This window comes from Ictidomys tridecemlineatus, chromosome 9 (assembly GCF_052094955.1).
Source record: "Ictidomys tridecemlineatus isolate mIctTri1 chromosome 9, mIctTri1.hap1, whole genome shotgun sequence".
In the NCBI taxonomy this organism is placed as follows: Eukaryota; Metazoa; Chordata; class Mammalia; order Rodentia; family Sciuridae; genus Ictidomys; species Ictidomys tridecemlineatus.
Genome location: NC_135485.1, coordinates 123,949,606 through 123,966,355, shown reverse-complemented (window position 1 = coordinate 123,966,355; position 16,750 = coordinate 123,949,606). Strand labels below are relative to the sequence as shown.

General features: G+C 40.7%; 1 protein-coding gene across 8 annotated transcripts in view; it reads right to left on the bottom strand.

Moving 5' to 3' along the window:
- Positions 1–16,750, bottom strand: part of Sh3d19 (SH3 domain containing 19) — a 175,411-nt gene that overhangs the window by 88,797 nt on the left and 69,864 nt on the right. Inside the window, exon 1 of one of the 8 annotated variants that reach the window (XM_040293198.2) lies at positions 1,578–1,685. The exons of 5 other annotated variants lie outside the window; for them this stretch is intronic. The gene's annotated coding sequence lies outside the window, so the exon portion shown is untranslated. Of the gene's footprint in view, positions 1–1,577; positions 1,686–16,750 lie in introns of those variants that run through there. 2 more of the 8 variants (XM_040293199.2, XM_078022042.1) reach the window with 2 other exon arrangements.

Genomic DNA, 16,750 nt, shown 5'->3' with positions numbered 1-16,750 from the left:
CTAACAGAATGGGAAGAGGGAAAAATGAGCCGTCAGTTACAACATCTGCAAATACACTGAGACCAACACAGCCTCATCCTTAACTCCGTCCCATCCAGGGTATCTCAGAAGTTGATTTCCATGTTTCACCAGTAGATAGGTATAACAAGCTATCTATAAACATTTTTATTTTTTGGGGGGGGATTGCTATCACACTGGGGAGAAAGACACTCTAATGGGTAAAGACCAGAGACAATGTTACTGTGTCCTACGATGCATAGGACAATCCCCCCAAATAATGATGTTACCCCAAATGAGAGAAATACCACTTCAGGATAATAAGTAAAAGCAAAGGGGCTGGGGATGTGGCTCAAGCGGTAGCGCGCTTGCCTGGCATGCGTGCGGCCCGGGTTCGATCCTCAGCACCACATACAAACAGAGATGTTATGTCCGCCAAGAACTAGAAAATAAATATTTAAAAAACAAATTCTCTCTCTCTCTCTCTCACTCTCTCTTTAAAAAAAAAAATAAGTAAGAGCAAAGCTGCTTGAAGTTTTCAAAAGTGTTTCTCTGGACTGCTAAAAAGTGCCATCAATCAACCTGAAGATAATCACATACAAGAGAAACAACAACAACATCTGCAAGCTGTCTATTTTTGAGTCTGAGTAACTATTGCAACTACTTCTTCCCCTGTACATGCTGAAAAATAAAAAACAAATGAAGCAAAAGGCCTCAGTGGTGTGGAACAATTAACAACAGAAGATAATATACAAATGACGACAGAGTTCTTTCTGTTCAATTTATTTTATTTTTTTAGAGAGAGACAGAGAGAGAGAGAATTTTGATATTTTTATTTTTTAGTTTTTTTCCGTGGACACAGCATCTTTGTTTGTATGTGGTGCTGAGGATCGAACCCTGGCCGTACGCATGCCAGGCGAGCGCACTACCGCTTGAGCCACATCCCCAGCCCATCAATTTATTTTTTAAATATATCTTACAGAATATTATCTAAACACAGTTTCCTATAATACCTTCAGAATTAATGCTAATTAATTAATTAATAGCAAAGGAAAGATTAGAAGTAACTTTTCCTCCCTATTTTTATTGCTGGTGGAGCAGCGAAAGAGGACAATGTAAATGTTCCCTAAAACTAGAAAGAGGGAAGAAAAGGAATAGGGTTTTCACAATTAAATCTATATATCAATTCTTTATGAATGGGTTAAAAGAAAATGTTAAGCCAAAGAGTGAGTACACATTAAAACACTGTTTTAGGAACCACTAAACAGGAAGACTTTCAATAGAACACATCTGTTTAGATACGATGCTCTCCAATCTCACAATTTTCACGTTTCCGGTTCTAATTTCTCCACACTGATTTACCCATGCCATTTAAGACTTTTAATTTAATTTGGTTTCGTCATGTCCTTAAATTCAAACATTGCGGTTTTCACTTGTTGAGTATTAAAGTCATGGTCATACTGGGTGTACTTCAATCTTCTCTAAAAATCACTCCTCTTTAGTAAGTTCTGCTAACAAAAGTAAAGCTAGAAACTGGAGAGAGAGCAATTATCTGCAAATAACAAAGCGACAACTCTTACCTGTGGCTCAAGATGAGCTAAAAGTGCTTGGAAAGTCATTCGCTGTGGCTATGACCCGGGGTTTGTAGTTTAGTCAATAGCAAGTTCCCCCACTCGTCTCCACAGTGGTGTGACAGAGGAGAGCCAAGGAGAAACAGAGTCACGCTGCAATGCGTGTCAGCAAGCCCCAGCATCCAAAGGCTTCCCTCCAGGGCCCATTCTGATTGGCAGATGTGCTATGACCAGTCTGCACAGCTGGAATGTAGCCACGCGGGAAGCAAATAGCTCCCAGCCCTCCTCCATTCTCGGTTGAAACAGGAAATTCTGCCGTCATTTTCGTACTTTCTGCTCTAAGAAAATACAAATGCCTTCCCACAGTACTTCTCTCTTGAGCTAGTGAATAAAATCCAAGAAAAGAACTTGATGAACTGTTAGAGGACATTTTAAACATGGCCCTCTAAATCCAGGCTCAGTGTTGTATTAGATTCCTATGTAAATAAGCACATGCAATGTTTAAAAAATATTACTCCCAGGAGCTCAAAGAGTTGATCATTTGAGGGTAAGGGGAAATTATCCACTATTTAGATAGTTTCCATTCCCTATCTCCTGACAATGGGAAACAAATTGGAACAAATGTTCTTGGCTGGATTTTTTCCCCCCTCAAAATATAAAACTAACTGGATTGCACAGTCTTTTTGCTTGAATATACATTAGTCTATATGTTGTTTCTGTGTGCTCTATATACTTGCACTTTAAAAATACTTATATTTTATATACTTACATATGAAGCCAAGTAATTTTTTTACAATAGCCAAGAACATTGTGCAACTGTCAAGAAAAAACATCAGTGGAAGGCAAAATTTCTGGCAAAAAATGAGTGGTTAGTATTTTGGTCCAAAAAGTCAAGACTGAGCAAAACAAATCACAGAGGGCAGATCCAGGCTTTGCTTTTCTGCCAAGAATAACAAAACATTTGGATAAAATCCCCTTCAGAAAATGAGAACAGATCAATAGCAAATATGGAAATTTCATTTGGACTTTACACTGGGCTCAAAGCGTAAGAATTTTGTTTATTTCAAATGAAATACTCTTTAGAAATATCCCACCTCCCTTTTTTTAGTTTCTAATTTTTAAATAATTATGAGAGAATACACTTGTGGGCTTTATGAATTTTTGCATATTCAGATGTGAATAACTTACTAGCTTAAAGGCTCACCATTTCTATGAAAAACTTATTAAATAAAATGCCTCATCTGGGAAACAGTGCACAGCCTATAATCCCAGCAGCTTGGGAGGCGGAGGCAATAGGATCACGAGTTCAAAGTCAGCCTCAGCAACTTAGTGAGGCCCTGAGCAACTCAGTGAGACCCTGTCTCTAAATAAAAATAATAAAAATAAAAACAAAATAAAATGCCTTAACTCTCAAGTTTACATGCTAAATACTGTACACACTGTACTAACTCTGGGGACCCACCAGGTAGAGCCTGATGGATTAGGTCACTCCAGACCAGCAGTGATTCTTACAATGTGAGGGCAGGCGGCTGGGTAACCATGGGAAGCCTGCTGGTTTGGGATGTCACACATGCACGCACACATGCAAGACAAACACCCCCGTTTTCTGCTGCACTCACCCATGCCTCTGGGTTAGTAAAGCTAATTGAGGAAGTGGAAGAATACCCTACAAGCAGAACACAGACAAAACCAAGCCAAGCTGACACAGGTCTGTTGATGGCCCTGTGTGTGCAAGTGCATGAACACGGAGGGCTGCAGGGGGGCGGGATCCCACAGTGCATCCAGGTGACTGAAGAGCCTCCAGGGAAGTGACAGGAAGCTGCTGCTTGTCAGACTCCAAGAACCCCAGACGATCCACACTTTCATGATAACTTCTGGTTCTGAGTAATCTAGATATGTAGAGTACAACATTTGTGTACTGAGGCGTCCCATCTCTTACACAGACACAGTTCCTGCTCTGGTAGGGACAACTTTTCGGCAAAGGCTGGAAAGATCCTAAGGATGAGGGCTCTGAATCTAAGAATATGACACCTACTTTCAGACAGAGATGACAAAAATCTTTTTACTCTGATTAAAACTAATAAGACTAGCTAACTCAGAATTTATTAGAATCTGTTGTAAGTATTCAGGCTTTGATGACTTGGCTTTGATCACTTAACTGAAGAGAAAAATCAAACCTCATTGGGTAGAGACTGACCTTACTAACTGAAGTCAGCCATGAGAGGTCTCATTCTTTGAACCGGGGAAGACTCAGTCTCCATTAATGAACAAAGGTGCACTCACCAGAAGGAGGAGGTAAGGTAAAGGGAATCTGTCCTTTACTTCATGTCAGAGTGGCAAGGCCTATCTAATTTAGGAAGAATACGATCTATGAAGAGATTCCGTAGCATTCTCCCAAGCATTACTGTCTAGTTCCAGTTTGGGAGTATACAGATGACTTTTTAGGCTCCCGCTATATTGACTTGGCTGCTTTCAGAGGATCTCCTGACTCAGCCTCCTGAGTAGCTGGGACTACAGATGTGTGCTACCATGCCTGGCTTATCATATTATTTTTAAAAGATAGATCAGCCGGGCACAGTGTATGCACTAGCCACTCAGGAGGCTGAGACAGAAGGATCACAAATTTAAGGCCAGCCTGGGCAACTCAGCAAGACCATGTCTCAAAACAAAATAAATAGAGCTGGGAATGTAGCTCAGTGGTAGAATGCTTGTCTAGCATGCATGCGACTCTAAGTTTAATCCTTACCACAAAAATAAATTTAAAACATAAATAAATCAAATAAAACATGGACCAGTCCTACTTATTTTGTATCACTTAACTAAAGATTCCATTAAGTCCGAAAAGGAATTAGTCAGGTGCCACATAAGGACATTTTGGTCAATGGTGGACCACATATATGATGGAGGTCCCATAAGATTTTAATGGATTCCTACTGTCTGATGGCATCGTACCCGTCACAGTATCATCACAGTGTAATAAGTTATCCATGTGTTTGTGGTGAAGTTGGTGTAAACAAACCTACTGTGCTGTCACGCATGTAAAAGTCCAACCCGTACAATCACATACAACATAATAACTTAATAATAAATGACCACAGGGCTGGGGATGTGGCTCAAGTGGTAGCGCGCTCGCCTGGCATGCGTGCGTCCCGGGTTCGAACCTCAGCACCACATACCAACAAAGATGTTGTGTCCACAGAGAATTAAAAAATAAATATTAAAAATTCTTTCTCTCTCTCTCTCTCTCTCTCTCTCTCTCTCTCTCTCTCTCACTCTCTCTTTAAAAAAATAATAATAATAAATGACCACATTACTACTGGTTTATGTGTTTACTATACTTTTTATTATTTTAGAGTATATTCCTTCTACTCATGACATATTCCCATCATTGGGCAACACATGTCTGTATTTACAATAATGTCATTTACCTGTTGTCCTGTGATAAACAGATTAAATAAATGAACCCATCCATTAAATGACACAAGATATTCAGGGCACATGAGTCTTACTTTGATGGCTACTTAAAAGATAGGAATGTTGATTCTCTACAGGTGGAATGTTACATGTTGATAAGCTAATAATGCTCACTATACAAAAATTCCTGATACTACCTATTCACCTCCCCTTTCTAATTCCATTTGGACACCTTTGTTTGGGTGTTTCAGAACTGACTTTTATTTACTTGAGATTCCCACAGTGACTATTTTGGGGGGGTCCATGGTACTGAGGACTGAGCTCAGGGGAGCTTTAACACTGAGCTTCATCCCCAGTCCCCTCTTTTCCTTTGGACACAGTCTCACTAAGTTGCTGAGGCTGGCCTTGAACTTGCTATCCTCCTGCCTCAGCCTCCCGAGCAACTGGGATTATAGGTGTGTGCCACCGTGCCTGGGACTGTTGCCCTTTTAAATGGTAGCTTTTCAATAAGTATGTACTATTCTTGTTGACCACACAGTTGCTGTCTTGAATGAAAAAGCCAAGAATTTAAAGAGGCTCTCTGAGAGTGGCCACTGCAAGAGAAAAAGGAAGCCATTACAGAAGTGTCTATGTGGCTGCTTCCTGGTTTCTGTGGGCAGGTGGAAAGGCTTGGACCACTGCTGGTCAATGTGACACCTTTCAGCATCTTCCATTCGTTCTGATCAAAAGGTGCCTGACCTCAATGAAATGCAGCATCCTCACCACAGGGAGGGGGATGAGAGGCAGGAGAGTTTTCTCAGTGCAAGATTTAGGTTCCAACAAAGCAGCGGCTTGTCTCTGGAATGTTCCCTCCTTCCCTTGCCCTTTGTTTCCATCCTCTTGGGTTCTTAGCTCGTCTGGACTGTCGTGTCTTGACTGAATTTTCTGGTTCCAGTCTTCTGTACTGACCCAGCCACGCTGCTGGCCAGATCAATCCAGGCCTCAGAAGGACTAGGAGTCACGACCTGCTACAAATCCTACGGGGGTAACCGAGGCAATGGCAGTGACACCGTCAGCATGTGACCTGAGTCCTACAAGCGCTCCATAACAACTGTGAGAAGGCCAGGTGGCAACCAGCTGGAGGGACTAACGCCACTCGACGTATTTAACCTAAGCCTCAGATCCGTTCCGCCTACATCATGGAGTCATGGGGGAAGAACATTATCTTCTCAGTTTCCAGGAGGATAGATGAATTAAAAGGGCACTAAAAAGCTTAGCTCAGTACCTAGAACATGAATTCGAATTGTTACTGCTGCTCTTGTTATGGTTGTTGATGTTCTGAGACGGGGTCTTGCTATGGTACCCAGGCTGGCCTTGAACTCCTCATCTCAAGCCTTCTTCTTCCCTCAACCTCCTCAAGAGCTGGGACCACAGGTATGTGCCACTGTGCCCCGCTGACTTCATTGTACTTAATACCTGGCCCAAGACCCACTTCCTCCATGGAGCTGACCCCCAATTCTCCTGTCACTTTTTTCAGCATCCTTGTATCGGTTTCTTTGTGGCTTAAAACAACAAAAAGTTGTTATCTTACAGTTGTAGAGGCCAGAGGTCTGAATGGGTCTACGCCACTCACTGGACACCCAGCCCACGGCAGCATGCATGGCTGCTTGAGGTCTCAGACTTGTGCCTGCTCCCTGACTCTAAGCAGCGTGTCTGACAAAGGCAAGGGCCCACACAGATGCCGCTTCACTGAAGTCAGCCTGGAGATGTCTGTTGATGACAGTCATATCCAATGCCCTCCCACTTCATTTTCTGCCTGGCATCCTTTATGCTGAAGTTGGTTCACTGATAGAGCTGATATTGCTGAAAAGTATGTCTTCCGAAGATTTCTCTCTTTTTTTTTGCTTTTTATAAGCATAATAGTGATTTAAGAGTCACCTTTGTCCTAAAACAATCCACATTTAGTTTATTCTCCTGTTTCGAAATAGCCATTGCGAAACCAAACCACACATTGGAAAAAAAAATTATAGCACACATGAATAGGAAGATAACCAGCTACTTGGTGATGGGCTGTTATTCCTTTTTAATAATTCTTCTTTGCAATGGTTCAACTGAATCATTTCGATTGTTAAATTCAACTGTCTACTGAATCAGGCTTTTTATGGCTGGAGCTTTAAAACGTTAGCAGTTTCAGAGATGAAACATCAGAGCTGCTGTCCACACTGCACCCTGCTCACCCCAAGCTGAATTTGGCAGAGACTTTAAGAAGACGGACCTTTTATCAGTGCCACTTGGTCCCAGGAAGCAAGGCAGGGACAAGAGCAGAAATGAAAGCTGCCTTAGTGACAGGGTGTCATCAATCCTTCCAGCTCTTTCTACTTCAAGCTCTTTAATGATTCTTTTACCTCAATAATTACTTCCATATCCCTTTTTGTTACAAAAATCTCCTTCTTAGCAGGCAAAACTTGTGATTTAAGGATGAACAAAAAGAATTTGGGGCTAAAAACAATATCGATTCCCCTCATTGCCAAATTAAGAATATTAGGTCCACATTAAAACTCTTAGGCCCTCCCTAATGGTTTTTCTTAAGGAATCATAAAATCTACCCGGAATAAGACATGATACAAGAAAGGAAGTCTGAGAAAGTGACCCAATAACAGAAATTGTTTTCAGTGTTTCTGAAATTGTAATAATCTCTTAAGCATCACAACACACACTAATAGCTTAACAGTGCTGAGAAATCTTACGATTTAAAAAACATATCTGACCTTAATGACACAGCATTTCCCAAACAAATTTGAGGGTGAAATATCTCTTATCCGACTTCACATCTGGCACCTACGCATCAACAATATTATCTAATCACCATCCACCCTCCAAGGAAACCTAGGTCACGTACACAAGGCTGGGTCTTGGTCATCTCCATGTGTGGCACCATGCCAGACAGAGCTGGCACTTCTCAAGGGAAGCGGACATCATCTGGCACAGGGCCAGGAGTGGGAAGTAATGATGGATGATCAGATCGTATCAGATGTAAACCCTGATCTGGTAAGATCTTACTGAATGTGTCCTTTCTCTAATCGCATCCCTTATCTTTGATTTAACATTGTTTAGGTAAATGGGTGTCTCTTACAATGACAGATTCCACAAAGGCATTAGTGCTTCCAGCTATCTTTCACTGGGTCATGTCCACGTGGGAAGATAAGACATATTCAATATGACCATCTAGGTAGCTTTTTAAAAATTTTGTTTTTGAGACAAGGTCGCGCCACGTTTCCCAGGCTGGCCACAAACACACAGTCTCCAATGATCCTCCTCCATTAGCCTCCCAAGCAGCTAGGATTACAGGTGAGCACCACCATTCTTGGCTCTGGACTGTGGGCATATATTTTGTTTTGTATTTATGGAGAGACACAGGCTCGAATCCTGTGTCTCAAACATGCAGGACAAGCACTCTATCACTCAGCTACACCCCCAGCCCCTAGGTAGACTTTAAAAGCAGAAATTCTAGGTCAGACAAGCTGGAGTGCATAATTCACAACTTATTTATTACCTGAATGACCTCATTGAAAAATATTTAGCTTCTGTAGGCCTCGATATCCACATCTGTAAAGGAGGGACAAAAGCAGTACCCATTTCATCAAACTGAGGACTCAATGAACAAATGCATATAAAGCACAGTACATTTGCCAACAATAATAGGTGCTCAATAAATGTTCACTATTATGAGAAGGTCAGGATACAGAATAGTCATGAATATTGGAGGTAGAACTAGCTAAAAGTCAATTATTCTTTGTCCATTGTGGACTTTTTAAATCTGAGGATTTTTTTCCCTGCTTTCTTAGTGTTCAAGAGGATAGGATAGGAATGTACTCTATTTATGAGTAAATCCTCCCATACTAAATGGTTCTAGCCTCTTTCTCCTTCTTTCCTTTCCTTTCCAGTCCTTTTGCACCACTGGCTACTATGAAAAATCAATAAATCTGCTTTTCATTTTACAACTGGCAGAAGTGTTAAATAAGCCCCAAAAGCAAGCAGAATGATAAAATAAATAAATAAATAAAACTAAGACAGATAGACCCAGTTCTTTAGGAGGAAAAGCTGCCAACCTGAGATCTCTATCCCTCCCATTCTCTGAAGCCCTAAGACCTTTCCCATCACTAGTTCATCCTGTAGGTAATAAGCCCTCAGTTGTTTTTAAGGCTCCAGAACCCCCACATGAATTTCCTGAATAGGATAAGTGAGCGGTATAAAGGAACTAAATAGATCACACACAAATATTTTAACTAATTATGAAATCACTAAAACCATATTTCAGTAGAGTCTGAATTCCCCTCACAAGAATCCAGAAAAAAAATTTAACATTGCTATTTCAGGTGCCAAAGCATGGACAACATCTCTAACCACAGGTTGCTTTTGCAGCCATTAGGGTGAAAATAGAATTTTTTTTCTCCCCTCTCTATTTAAAGGGCAAAAGACAGGCTGGGATACAGCTCAGTGATAGGGGGCTTGCCTACCATATCTGAGAGACTAGATCCAATCCCCAGTACCACAAAGAGAGAGGGAGAGAAGGCCAGAGGCCTGTTTTTACTGTCCCCTCTTCCTCAGTTCTGATTATGACACGGATCTCATAACATAGTTCTGCCTTTGCATAGCTAACTCTGCAAAAATGGACAAGAACCAGAAACCATCATGGCTGAGACTCCTTCACCTGCAGAGAAGCCAGAAACACGGGGCTTTCCAGCACCGGGCACCTGGCTCTGGCTAAGGACAATCAGCTCTGCGAACCTGCCAAAAATCCAATGGTTTTTCTGATCTGGATCTTCCAACTGAGATTTTCATCCACAGTGGGGCAGTCTTGATCTCTAATACAGACTGATGAAAACATACTTTTCTTTTAATCACGGGAAGGTAGAGCGACATCTGGACCTTGCCAAACCATCACCTAGGGACAGGGTGTGCAGTCTCTGTACAACACATGGCTTCTTGGACGCTCAACCCTGCCCATCTCCTTCCTCTCCACTTCATTAGCTCTCTGCCACACAGCCACCTTCAAAAGAATACAGAGACAACAGGCAGAATGCCCAGCTGTCTCTGTATTCTTCACTGTGTAAAAGGTCCCAAGTAAATGCTCAGTTCCGATTTATGATTTTCTTTTGTGGTACTGGGTGGGGTTGACCCCACGGGCCTTCTACCTCTGAGCTATGTCCAAGCCCTTTTTATTTTTTACTTTGAGACAGGGTCTCACTGAATTGCTTAGGGCCTTGCTAAGTTGCTGAGGCTGACCTCAAATTCACCATCCCCTTGCCTCAGGCTCCAAGTTGCAGGGATTACAGGCATGTGCCACCATAGCCAACCCTGATTCTTTTTCACTCATAGAATTGTAGAGTGCAGAAAAGGTATCTACCACCTTTGTTTAGAAGCCTTATCAGATCTCCCACAGGCAGAAATAATACCTGTCCCCATACATTCAATGCTTAGCAACTATTGGCACCAGTCACATTATAATTCTCTTTACATTCTGTCGCACCCACTATCATAAGGACCTTTATAAGGCTTTAGGATCTTAATATGACTTGTACCACCTGGCACCTTAAAAGGAGTAGGTAAAACACAAGTATCTGGTGTTGAATATACTAGTCCTGAGTCTTCTCCACACCTCTGCAAACTGGAAACCAGCTGAACTAAAAAGCCTTTGGGTTGTTTTGGTTTCTTTCCTGTTTGTGTTGTAGGGTGTAATTAATTCACCGAAAAGACTGTGCACCACTACACAAAGGCTCCAGAAAGCATTTTGAAGTGCTGCTTCGGTATTGCACAATTAGGAGCCAGGTGTGTGGTGGCATGAACCTGTCATCCCAGCATTCAGGAGGCAGAGACTGGAGGATCGCTTGAGCTCAGGGGTTTGAGACCAGCCTGGGCATCACAGTGATACTCCTCTCCTCTCAAAACAAATGACTGCAGCATCAAAACAACATAACCTTCATCTCATGAAAAACAGACTGTTTAAAGAGAGAGGAGCATTGCATTCATCATAAAGAAGCAAGGAGGGCTGGGGCTGAGGCTCAATGGTGGAGCACTTGCTTAGCACGTGTGAGGCACTGGGTCAGATCCTCAGCACCATATAAAAATAAATAAATAAAACAAAGGCATTGTGTCCATCTGCAACTTTTTTTTTTTTTTTAAAGAAGCATAGGAAACTACAGAAGGGTTTACTTCTATGGCTCCCAGGTCACAAAAAACCATTGGGATGAAATGAAAACCAAGTTATCAGCGTTGCAATGACAGCTACTCTTCCTTGAAGGTTTAGCATGTCAGAGCCATTCCTAACAGTCTTGCTCAACCTTCTCAGGAGTCCCATGATGTAACTCCTTTCCATTTTATTGATGAGAAAGCCAAGTGTCAGAGAAGCTAGTTAAATAAAAAGGAATGAGCCCCACCCCATAATGAGAATTGAGCCCAAGGGGTGCTCTCCTACTATGCTACATCCCTTACCCTTTTAATGTCGAAACAGGGTCTTGCTAAGTTACCCAGATTGGCCCAGAACCTGCGACCCTCCTGCCTCAGCATCCTCAGTAGCCGAGTTTACAGGTGTGCACCATTGCACCGGTCAGGAATATGAATTTTCAAACATGCATCTGAAGAACTCCAAAGTCACGGACTTCCATTACTTCAGAAGACTGGACTTCCCACTCATTCAATGAGCTCCAGGGTAAATGTATAGAAATACTTCTCGCCATAAGCCACGCTTTTATTTCATATCAGACAGTGTGCGGTTTAGGGACTGAATCCAGGGTCTCAACTTCTTCCCACTGTGTCTGAGATTTTCTTCATTTCCACAAACACCTCCTCATAAATTCCTAAGAACACAGAAGTGTTTGACTTGGGCTTCTAACGAGAAGATGTCTAAGCTGGAAGGAGAGCTCCAATTCACCACCTAGTGTTATCAATAATCTTACTTTACGAACATTAAATTTATGAGCTCAGTATAGATAAAAGTACCTGATGATAGGAAGGTAGCATTTTAGTCATAATCCATATAAAATTAAGACATGTAATAAAAAATTAAATTGTGTTGAAAATAATCCCTATACCCTTAGAATATATATATATATATATATATATATATATATATATATTATTTTTTGCAGAAGAATTTAAGCAGATGGCCTCACTTGCCCCCAACTACCATACAACCACCCCCTCAACTCAGTATTGAAAACAGAGTAGAAACCACATTAGAAAAATACTTGCTCTAATCTAGGCATGGTGGCACACACCTGTAATCCTAGCAGCTGGGGAAGCTGAGACAGGAGGATCTCTAGTTCAAAGCCAGCTTCAGCGATTTAGCAACTCAGTGAGACCCTGTCTCTAAATAAAGTATAAACTAGGATGGGGATGTGCCTTAGTGTCCCTGAGTTCAATCCCTGGTACCAAAAACAACAACAACAACAACAATAACAAAAAGCAGTAGTAGTTCCTAACCTTTTCTTCAATCATCTGAAACCCACCAATCATCTCCCATGAAAAATGTTTTATGTAGCTGGAGTAGGAAGTGGTCTTAGAGGCTCCAAAGCCTCACTAAAGACTACATTCCCTTACAATAAACTTTAAAAAAAAAAAAAAGAATCAAGAGACCTAAGAAAATATTATATCTTTATGAGATACCAATCTGAAAAATTTTTATACACAGTTAATCATCCTCTTATTACAAATTCCACTCTTAATAAAGATAGTTAAAACACACAGACATTAGGAAATCAGGAAGAAGAACTATAAGATACCCAAGTCATATGCAAGAATGGCTCTGGGACAGCTTTGTGTCATTTATGCAAATCATACTTCTAGATGTCTCAAGTTTGCTAGTCATGGCCACCTAAGAAGAGTTTCACACCCAGACTTACTGACATATGTTAAAATAGTTTGTTTGCATAGGTCACAGATTAACCCAAGTACCATAAGCAATTAAAAAATAGGTCTGAGAGCCAGGCACAGTAGCACACATCTGCAATCCCAGCAACTCTGGAGGCTAAGGCAGGAGTATCACCAACCTGGAGCCTCTGCAACTTAGTGAGACTCAGTTTCAAAATAAAAAAGGTTGGGGATGTAGCTCAGTGGTAAAGCACTCCTGGGTTCAATCCCCAGTACCAAAAAGAAAAGAAAAAAAAAAGTATAAGAAACAGTGATCATTGCATCACCAATACAGAGATGAAACATGGACCTATTCTACATTGTCAGAAATCAGAGTAAGGTGTTATACACAGTTAGAATACAACACAATATACTTTCAACAAATGCACAGTCTGTGTTGAGACACCAAAGCAAACCATTTCTAATGCATACTGCCAGTACAAAAATGCAGAAGAACTCTAACACTGGGAGCTGATGTTGTAAGTACAGTAAGAATTGTCAGTGTTAAATAACTGAAATGCCTGGACAAATTTTCGAACCTCTCTTAAATAACAATTTCACCCCAATCCTGGGCATATCTTTATAGCTGCATTTTTAACTTTCACTCAAGTTTCACCAATTCCTTGTACTGAGACACCTGTCTTGCAACAGGAATAAAAACAGGAGAGTGGATATAATCAAACTACGGTACATACAAGTATGGAAACGACATACTACAACCCACTGACTTGTACAAGTAAAATGCATTTTAATTTTAATTTTAAAAAGTGTACTAAAAAACAAACATCTCTATGGGTTGATGTCCTAATTACTTGGAAGTTACAGGATAACTAGTAAATCATCAGATGGTGACCATTAAATAAATGAATATCCAGGAGTTATGAAATACGATATCCTAAGGACAGTTTAATTGTGACTAAGAAACCTTCAAAGATTTCCCAGAGGAGACAAGAGTTTGACCTGAGCATAAGTTTAGGCTGATAAAACATGAGAAGTAAAGACAGGGTGAAGCATGTATGCAATTAGAAGAACCACACATACAAAAGTATGAAAGTACAAATCAAGGGAAGTGTCGGATAATAATGGAGTTAGAGCTTAGAGTGTGAAGAAAACACACTGGGAGATGATACAGAATTAATTCAGGATCATACTGGTGCCATTCGTGAATGCCACCTATTCCATAGCATTTGTATTTTCCTGTAGTCCATGGAAAAAAAAGAACCTGGTAGGATGGACGGGGGAGTAGGGGTGAAAATGGAAGCAGAAAGACCACCTACAACAGTATATCCAGCTTAAAAGCCTGACTGGGGCAAGAGTAAGAGGTAATGAGAGTGGGAGGGCTGACTGGAGAGACACAGAACAGGGTCAGGAAAGGGCAGTATAATGTTGAGGGAGAAAGTGAGGAAGGATATGGTGCACAGAACACACTGCCATTAACTGAGGTGAGGAACGAAGCAAGAGGCAGAAGCAATGTGGGGGTGGGGTGGGGGAACAAAATATTTGTATATTTAAGTTTGAGGTGTCTAAGTAAAAAAAAAAAAAAAAAAAAAAACACATGTTAACTTAGATTAACTTCAGCCTGAAGCTGCTTCTATAAGTAGAGATCTATAACTCAATTCAATAAAGCAGGCAAACTACACGTTGGAGTAGCTGAGCTTTCAGCCAATCACAGGCTGAATTTAGGGAACAAGAGAGAAAATATTTAAAATATTCTAACTAGTATCCCTGTGAATGAAAAAGCAGATGGTATGTGTAAAATAAAGAGCTGAGCTTTCAGCCAATCACAGGCTGAAAACTGCCAAAACATGTCCAAATAAGGCAAACTGGTAGCCGATTGGGCTATTTTGGTATGTCATTTCCTTTTTTCTGTTTATAAATAATTCTGCCTGCCCACCCACACTGGTGGGAGGATCTCACCAGTTTGGAGTGATGCCCAATTCATGAATCCTTTCCTTGCTCATACAAACTCTGATAAATTTGTCTAAAGTTTTTAATACTTGGAAATGTTTACTTAACTCATTCAAGATGGCTGAATAAGTAGTCACATCCAATATCCCTCCCTGTAAAATGTGAAATGACAAAAAATAAAATTAAAATATGAGTGGGGCCATAAGAACACTAAAAAATACAAGTGGGAGCCATCAATGAACAAGACATCCCAAGAAAGTTGAAACCAGAGTGTAAGACATCAGAGATTAAGCATAAATTCTCATCCTGAGAGAGGAGGGCTCCCTCTGAGTCAAAGAATAAAACAAGGATGACAATTAAAGGGCTGTATTCTGAAAACCTCATCTAACTATTCAGCATCCCACACCACCAATTACACCTAGCAGCCAGTCAAGGCTTCCCCTTTAAGATAAGTTGCAGAAAAAAGATCAAGCAGTCAGGTGAGGTGGTGCATGCCTGTAATGCCAGCAACCAGGGAGGCTGAAGCAGGAGCATTGCAAGTTCTAAGCCAGTCTCAGCAATTCAGCAAGACACTCAGCAACTAACTCAGTGAGACCCTGTCTCTAAATAAAATACAAAATAGAGCTGGAGATGTGGCTTAGTGGTTGAGTGCCCCTGAGTTCAATCCCCAGGATCCGCCCCCCCCAAAAAAAGATGAAGCAGACATACTGAATAACAGAGTAGACATAGATAAAAATTCATCTAAAAAATAAGTTGACAGAATTTTATAAAAAACACAAGTCAAAAACACAAAGGGATAGAAAATATAAATATTAAGGTCTATGGGGAATAGATTTGGAAGGTCCACAACATTCATTCATTTGTTTCATCTCCTGAAATTCTAACTTGGCACAGTATTAGACATAATAGAATAGAGATATAGACTTGAAGAGATGGCAGAGGAAACAGGAAATAATCCACCCTGAGACTTTAGTAGGTAAGTGTCCAAAAGAAAATCTATTTTAGGTACATGCTCTAATTTTTTGTTAGGGAAATCTTTCTCAAGGAGACAGATGGACAAAGAAAAAAAGATGAAAAGCTATTACTGATTTGTGTACTCTGTCCTAATATCTGAGGACAGGAATTGCTGGGGAAGAGCTGATAAGTTCAAGAGAACTGATGGAAACCAAAAACTGCAGATCAGGAGAAAATGAAATAGAGATCATGGGAACAGAAGAAAAAGTCTAGGCAAGTCCTGTTCTCTAGGTACTTAATAGGTAGAATGTGAGGCTTAACTTCTCAATCATCCTACGTGACCTGGTATCACCAAAGCATAGCAATATAATTCTATATTCAACTCTAAGAGCTGCTGAGATAATGAAATACCACATTATACCCCCGAGGATGGCTATCACGTAAAAAAGGCAGATAATAATAAGTGCTGCCAAGGATGTGAAGAAATTGCAACTCCCATCGGCAGCTAGCAAGAAGGTAAAATGGTGCAGCTGCTTTGGAGAATAGTCCTTGCAATTCTCAAAAGGTTGAATGTTACAGTTACCATGAGACCCAGAAATTCTATTCTGGGTCATATGAAAATGTCCACACAAAATGAAATGTAAAAGTGAAAATGTCCTCACAAAATCCTGATCACAAATGTTCATGGCAGTCCTACTCAAAATATTCAGAAAAGTGGAAACCAACCCCAAATTCATCAACTGGTGACAGATAAAATGTAGCATAACTATACATTGGAATATTATTCAGCAATAAAAAGAAATGAAGTATTGATACATGCTACCCATGGACGAACCTTGAAAATCTTATGTTAAATAAGTCAGTCACAAGAAACCATTTATTTTATGATTCCACTGATATGAAATGTCTGCAGTAGACAAATCTATAGAGACAGAAAACAAACGAAAGGATGTCTAGGGCAGGGGCATGACAGGTTAGGATTAAGGGATAAAGAACTCAAGCTTTATGGGGTGATGAAT